This window comes from Hetaerina americana, unplaced genomic scaffold (assembly GCF_022747635.1).
Source record: "Hetaerina americana unplaced genomic scaffold, ioHetAmer1.1.p SCAF_5, whole genome shotgun sequence".
NCBI lineage: Eukaryota > Metazoa > Arthropoda > Insecta > Odonata > Calopterygidae > Hetaerina > Hetaerina americana.
In genome coordinates, this window is record NW_027287095.1 from 80,391,851 (window position 1) to 80,400,383 (window position 8,533).

Genomic DNA, 8,533 nt, shown 5'->3' on the forward strand with positions numbered 1-8,533 from the left:
ATAAATCTTCAAACTCCGACATTCACTTGTAGCGTATCGTCATTTTATCTCTTGTGCAATATATGTTATCAATCTTGAGGATTCATTCTAAAACGGAAAGATCATTTGGCATAGCAATGTTCTTCTGCGTGCTGCATTGAATCATTCCAGCGTGAATGTGATTTTTAATGCTGCTGTCACCAGTTTTTTCTAGAATAAATTCTACACGTAATCAAAATTCAGGAGTAATTCTGGTATTGAACACCCGGCACGTGTTAAACACCCGAAAGTGAAGTCGAAGATGGCTGACATTTACTGAACGATTATTGGGTGTGCATCGAATATGACCACCTTTACAGCTTTTTCGGATAGTATTCCGAATGCATTACTCGTTGATATTTCGCAGTCTCAGGACACGAATTTCAATTGATCATTTCTGCGTCGGCCGGTGAATTGCAGAATTGGTTGCGCTCACTCACAAACGGAAGTCAATGGTTATTTTGCTCTGATTTTGGAAACACGCACAAATCCGCCAGGCCTCTCATTTTGGGTTCACCACCCTGCGGATATCAATTCCTTCTCTTTTCCTCAATGCTCGGCCCTGAATCCCGGTCTAGACGTTCGATAAAAAAAATAATGTCACGGTTAACGCTCGAAGTTGACGCAAAGAAATGTTAACCTGTCGTTTGTGTTCGCGGACCTGCGTATTTTAATTTCTCGCTACAACCTCGGGAATGGATCAAATTCTAAGCGTCAACCCCTAAGAGAAAGAGGATGGAGTGTGGGAGGTAGGGACTCGATCTCCACCCCCGACCAACATAATCTCCCCCCACCGTATGACCTCTCCTATCCCCGTCCTCCCCGCGACCCTCACAGGCCGCCGTGGCCCGACGTGATTTCCAGCGCAGCCCTCGGACGAGTGCGGTTTAACGGCCCAGCCTTCGGAACTTTTCGTCCGTCGTCCTACGAGAGAGGCGACCGCAGCTGCCGCGCCGGGTTCTCCAGTTACCGTCATCCTCTCCTCCCTCTTTCTCTCCCCCCCCCCGCCCCCCTTCACACAAATTCCCCCGCTCTGCCAGCCTCCTTCCATTCCTCTGCTCCTAACAAACTTCGTCCTCATCCGGCGTCAGCCGACTCGCTTGCCGCTTGAAGAGCACGCAGAGTGAGTGAGAGGGATCCGCGCGGGTACTGCGAAAGCTGCCGGCGCCGCGTTTGCCGCCACCAGGCCGCGCACCCCCATCACGCCCCTCTGCGCCCGAGAGTCATCACTTTTTTTCGTTCGCCCCTTTCCGCGCCCGACACTACAGCGGGACCTACGCCCAGACGGTCCAGTGGGCCGCTGTTCGTACGCGTGTTCACAGTGAAGTGTTCGCGCTCTTCTAATTCCGTAGTGCGGCTGGGTGGATTTATTATCTCCAGATTATTCGGATCTTTTCATCGCTCATGTGCCCTGAATGATAAGATGGTGGTAGGTGCGCCCGGTCTTTGGCAGGTGGTCATCGGGGCTTTGTCCCAGTGGTGACTATGGCCACCATCAGACACTCCAAAGCTAAGTGATTTTTCCATGCCACCAGGTTCATCTGGGAAGCAATGCAAGCAACTCGTGGAAAGGCTGTAATATGTAGAGAGGGTGATTGCATCTGTTTGCAGACTCAGTTCGCATGGAGCCCAGCATTTCCTCTTTGCCCGACTCAACAATTAATGCGTTGTGGTAGTTATACAGTGGTGTAGTTGAGGGAGCAATTGAAGCGGTGTAACCCGGTGTCTCTTGAGCCAAGGAGACCCCCAAGGGTCACTTTGATTTGACGTCTCCCGGGACGGACGGTGTGCTGCACCCTATGAGCTGTCCAGTTAGCATCCGAGAGTGAAGTGCTCGTGAGAACCCGGAAAAGCCCCACGCCCTCTGAACGAAACCCCAGTGTAGCAGGACGGCACGCAACTTTGTCATCTCCCCGATCGGGTCCCCTCACCTGCGCAGTCGATTCCGAAGGCGGCTAGCCGGTGTCAGAATCGTATCTCGAAGCGATTGGTAGTATATAGTCGCAATTTCGCCATTGTCGTTGCAGATTTTCAAGTGTAAATTTGAATTGGTCCCGAAGGATTCCCCGGACTCCCGGAGGATTACCCCGGAGGAAGGAGCGGCTTCCACAAGAGGAGGCGAAGGCTAGATTTGCCATCGGCTGTGCTTTTTTGGAACGACTGCTGTGAATAAGCGAAATCCCCAAGGATGCGTGAGCCAGTTCATTGAAAAGGTATTTTCATATAATGATCGAGTTGGGGTGACTCGGCTTCACCCGCGTGATCATTTCCCCTTCGTGACTCTTTTATCTTGTATGTTGGTGGGAGAAAATATATATAATTACCTTCTCGTAATCTCTTTTTAAAATGACTTTATCCCTGAATATATTCATACGGATAGCTCTTGCATGGTAGTCGACTTCAAGAACTTTTTTTCTCGAACTTCTGTCTTGATAATAATTACTCTCGGATAGTTCTGCAAACCAAAAGCACGCAAGCTTGATCCCCATTCTCAGTACGGGCGCTTTTTAAACTCCATTGGCTCGACCCCGGGGAAATTTGATGACACGCCTAGTATAGGCTAATCGCGAACCCGGTAGGCACATTGAGAAAGAGCAGCGTCAGAAAAGCGACAAAAACTAGTTGTATGAGGCAAAACTAGTTTGGTGATTTCTCATGACAGTTTTTTCATTCTACGAAAGAAAAGACGGCGCATTCTGGCGATTTAATTTATGCATTGGACTGTTGTTGTAGGGATAACAAAATTTAAAATATTACCGGTATTTTTTTAAATTACTTATTTTTCAAGCGATTGCTACTGCAGACCGAGGACACTATTAAAGATCTCTTTTGGTGTGATTGAATGAGTATATCGTTATTAAAAATTTGCGTGGAATGTTGACCTAAAAATGTGACTTCCCCCTACAACAAATAACTCCTATTTAACCAGCAAATCATATGATATTGATCAAGGTTTTTGTTTAACTATTCTTTGATTTTTAATTAGGTGTAATTAATGATACTATTGTGACGCCTAGAAATGTCATAAATAAATAATCAGTGGGAGTATTCTAATAAAATGTAATACAAAGAGAGCTTACCTATCGTCTTCCCTCATCCAATTTCCTTAGCATTGGGGGGATAAAACTCAAGGTGTCGTTGCGCCTCTGCTTTTAGTAATTATAGTGTTAGCACCACAAATTTCAATTATCGATGGGCACTACCGGATTGAAAGATAAACAGGATTCGGTAGGACTGAATCACTGCTATTTTAACTCATTTCTAGTGGCTTAAGATAACATGGGATCCATCGAAAACTGCCGTGTGTGTGGTCTGTTGTGTTTTGAAACTTAAGTCGACGGATTACCATCTTGGGTGATACTGTTCGCTCCACTCTCGCCATCTCCATTTCGAAGGGCACCCAGCTGCGATGTTCAACGTTGATTACATTTTGTATACTTAGCATCGATGCGTAATTAATTTTTTTTCACAACCCTTGGGAATCGCGTTTCTGCCATGTGCGTGTAAATTGAATTCATCATTTTCGTAAGGTTGAAGGGGGTTTTTTGATTTACAAGATGTTTCAGGGCCCATAGTGCTGCAATCGTTATCAATTATTCTAAAAATAGTGCAACACCGCAGTAAACATCTACCCTATTTCTACTGCGTAATGCGACCTTGTAAAAAAACACTTTCGTATTTATTTATTTCGCATTAGTCCAAAAACAGCACTTTTCGACCTTTACATCTGACTACTAACAGTGATAGCAATGGACACATTTACAAGCACCCAAGCCATAGGTGGATGAAAACCTACCTAGGCGGGAACCGAACCCGCAACCCTTGGGTTGGCAGACTAGAATGTTACCCCGCCAACACTGGGGCCGGTGAATATGTAAATAGCTTAGTTTAAATCCCAGATAAAACAGATCCTGCCTTAAATTAATGCCTCTTCAACACCAGAATTGCGATGAAACAACATGGTTGTAGAACAAACTTGCCATCTCACGTTTCTGGTAACCTATCATTATCGTCTCGAGAAACCGTTATCTCGGATATAATATTTTAAGGATAACTGTGCATCTCTTTAATACGGAGTTATTTTGTCTAGTTTCCTGTTGGCGGGCTGTGAAAAATTAGCCAGTGAACATCAGGGTGAGCACACAATATCTCTTCCAAATGTTTTACTTTGCTTTAGTTTTTGTAGCGCACAATCCTCGTCAACAGCGTCCAATGGAAATCTTTCTGATGCATGGATTCCTCAGTTGGTGTTATTCCCAAAACCAAGTGGTTCATTAATTTTCAAGGCCACTTGTTATTATTAAGGTACCGGTTAGGTACAGTATTGCTTTATGCATCTTTAATTGCAAAAACCGATTTCATTTCCCCTGAAACTGATCGTCTGCGTAGCATTGTTTGAGGTTTAAGTGCATCATTTGGAAGTAATTTACGAGTCAACGCGATCATGTGTATTTTTTTAGAACGTGTCGTTCTGGATATGCGTGTGCATTACGTTCGTGACTTGTTAACTATATTTCTGTGTGCGCTATTAACTTTTGCAGTGCCCATATTTTATAGCAACCCTCATCTTTACCGTTAGAATATTATGTAAGTGGATGTAATTTTCACGTTCACGCATTTAATAATACTCTTTGTATGTAAATGCGCACTATTTGTCTTTATTATGTTCCCTTAGAAATTTACGTGGGGTGTGTATGTAGTGATCGCTCCGATTTCGCAAGGGTTTCTTGAAAATAACCTCGCGTCTTGAAACCTAAAATTACCCAGGTCATAAAACAGGAGCAGAGTCCTCTTGCGTGAATCTTCTTTGCTCGAATGAGAAATGGAATCCATTAGGCCAAGTATAAAAATACGATTGAACTATCGAAAAGTGGAGACATATGGGAACTTTTAGACCAGCTTAAGAACTTCAGCAAGGGAAGGTGAAGCCCTTAAGTTTGCCCGCGAAGTAGGATGTAATTTATTTTACAAATTTCATAGCAAGCTAATTGAACCCTTTATCTGAAATGGCACAGGCAGATAGACAGAAGGTCATACATGTATTTATTTGAGCATTTTTTTACTGATGCATATGTACGACGTGAGAATTGTGTACGTACTATCCCGTCTACTCCTGCAAATATTATTTCAGATTACACTTTCAGAGTTCAGTAATTCGGAAACGTCATTTCGCTTTTAAGTTTTGCTTACGCCAATAGGTGATTTTGTATCATTGTGGTCAGGGGTTGCGTTATGATATGTCACGCCATGATAATCAGCCTCTGGTGATGCACTGGATACTACGATGGCTAAAACGTTTATTGATCAGTATTTGGGAACGATTTGGCAATTACATAATGATTTTTTTAAAGCTTCCTTAGCGTTCATCGTAATCGTGTGCACAGATGCGCTAAAAAGTCCACAGTTCATCAAAGACTCCCAAATAGTGTCAGGTAATCGTCGACGGTCAGGATATATTTTGCTTCTTGAAAGCATTTCAGAAGGTTATAATGGGGTACGGGAAGTAAGACTTCTCAAATCGAGCTAAATGAAAAGTTTAATGAGAGATTCAAATCTTGCTTCGTGTTTATTTTTACGTTTTTCGACCTACATTTTAAAAATACACTTCTAAAACGAAAATTACGTTTTGAAGGGGTCCATTGTTGCTTTTTAAATCCAACATGTTCCGGTGGCATTATTATTTCATCGATTATTACCGGTAAGTCACGGTCATGGGCATCTTAAATGCTTCTTTGGACCCATACAAGAGGCAATTTTATACCCATGAAGAATATCGTTGAAGCTGAAAACAGGGATATGAACCGACCTCCATGTCACATGACATGACACGTGTGTGTTTCACACTCCTCAAGGCTTAACAAAAAGCGAGTTCCACCCTCATACCATCAAAACAAGTTGCTAACTCTGACTTTGTTAGTACGATTCGTAGATACGATTTTTCAAATGTGACAATCTTTATAAGAATATACCCGCGACTACACTTTCTCGTAGAGTTTCCACAGCTCCCAAAACATCATTTAATTGGAATTATACTACCTTGATCAAAAAGTTCCCGGAATAACCACCGTGTGGCGCTCCCATCGTTCCGATTTGAGTTCTGTTTTTTTTTGTTAAATTGGTACATCTGTTGTTGATATTCCCTTTAAATCTTAGTGTCATAACTTGACATTTGCCAAAGTTACGTAGCCAAGAGTACATCTATCTCTGTGTGTGTTGGCGATTTTTTACAATTTCAGAAATGGATTTAAATTTGCAACAACGAACTTGTATTAAATTTTGCGTAAAAAACGGATTTAGTGGCGCACGGACGTTGGAAATGTTGGAAAAGTGTTTCGGCAACGATTCTCTAAAAAAAACGGTCGTTTACCAGTGGCACGAGCGGTTCAGAAGTGGTCGTGAGTCAATCGAAGATGATGAACGCAGTGGCAGACCATCGACATCGAAAGTCGGTGAAAAAATTGATAAAGTAAAAGAAATGTTGGTCAATAACCGCAAATTAACCATCAGAGAAATAGCGGAGGACTTGAACATTGCCTATGGATCCGCCCAAGACATTGTGGTTAATGATTTGGGTTTCCGTCGTGTAGCAGCAAAGTTGGTGCCAAAAGACCTCAATTTCATGCAAAAAAGAGACCGTGTTGACGTCGCAAAAGACATGATTTGCGAGGCTGAATCCGATCCCACATTCATCAAAAGGATCATTACTGGAGACGAGACGTGGGTTTATGAGTACGACACGCAATCCAGACATCAGGCAAGTGAATGGCGTTCACCAAATGAGCCGAGACCAAAAAAACCACGTCGTTTTCAGTCAAAAAAGAAGGCAATGCTGACGGTTTTCATGGATTACAACGGTGTAGTGCATCATGAATTTTTGCCACAAGGCCAGACAGTAAACAAAGAGTATTATTTGGGCGTTATGAGACGTTTGCGTGAAGCAATTCGCCGAAAGAGACCAGAAATGTGGGCAGAAAACTCGTGGATTTTGCACCATGATAACGCACCGTCGCACATTGCTATCATTATTCGTAATTTTTTGACGAAAAATGCAACAAATACCATCCAACAGCCACCGAATTCACCTGATTTGGCTCCCTGTGACTTCTTTCTGTTCAATCGAGTTAAAAAACCATTACGGGGAACGCGTTTTAGCAGCCGAGAGGAAGTAATGGGAAAATCGCAGGAAGCACTGATGGACATACCGAAAACCGAATATAAAAAATGTTTCGAGGATTGGATCAAGCGCTGGCATAAGTGTGTTGCAGTCGATGGGGATTACTTTGAAGGGGACAATATAGATTTAGATGAATAAACTTGTATTTTTAATTTTCTGAATAAATTCCGGGAAATTTTTGATCAAGGTAGTATATTGTCAAATGGGCTTTCTCAGAGGCATTATAATCAGCGTGTATCAACAAAATATTCAGTGCCCGTTCAGCCAATTCTTACGAAACTTATATCTTTAATGTCGTTACTTGCATAATGCTATCCCGATTGAAGTGGGCATTTCCTTTCCCATGATAATGCCTCTAGAGTATTTCCTCTTTGATAGTTTTACTTAAGAAGTCTTGGCAGTTGATTGACCATGACGTAGTGTTAGATTTTTACTGCAGAAAAATAAAAAAAATAGTTGATTTAACTCATGACGCCTTTATATTTATCTCCCGATTGAAGCAGCAAGTGCTTTTCGGGATTTGGACGCCCAAGTCGAAAGTTTTCCTAAGTGCTCGCCATTTTTAAAAATAAGGGCCCAGTCATAATAATGAAAATGGGGTAAGCTGAGTAAAACACGTTTTGATGGGAATCAAATAGCGTCACACGGAAAATCGTGCACTCGAGGAATACATTTAGCCCGTTTTCACGCTTAAGAGGGAGCGATAGGTATTCGTGATGAATACATGGATCTCTCCTTTCTGTTTGCTTTGGAAACGTGGAAAATATGACCATTGAATGTTTTTTCTTCTTTACCGTTTCTGATTGCCCGTTTCATAATTAAAATTATTTTCTTGGCGGAACAGAGCAATTTCGGCTCCACCTTATTCTAGGAATCAAAAATAGGCCAGACTAAAGAAATTAAATCCTATTCTTCGAAATATGGTGAAAGGCGAGTTAGAAATTTCATCTAGAACCATGACTTCTAACGTCTATTAACGTCTTTGGCGTATTTACTGAATGAACTCCTCGCGTATAATTGCTTTTAGGGTGAATATCTTGAAGAATTTATCAATGCAACTCAACTGTCACGCATGCATCGTCATTAGGGCTTTGGGGTCCTGCGACATGACGTCCTACCCTTGAATTTTTCAATTAAGTGAGTTCGTAGCTTAAAAGTATTGATTTCTATCCAAAAGCGCCCTCTGCACTTTTTATGATGGCCAATTATTGGGGGGTTACAATCTCATAGATTGATTGAAGTAAGAAACCCAATAGTCTTCATCACATCCGAACAGGTATCTTGCCTATGCGTATTTAGCACTGCAAATTTTCACACCGTTAAGTGACAGCATTCACAATA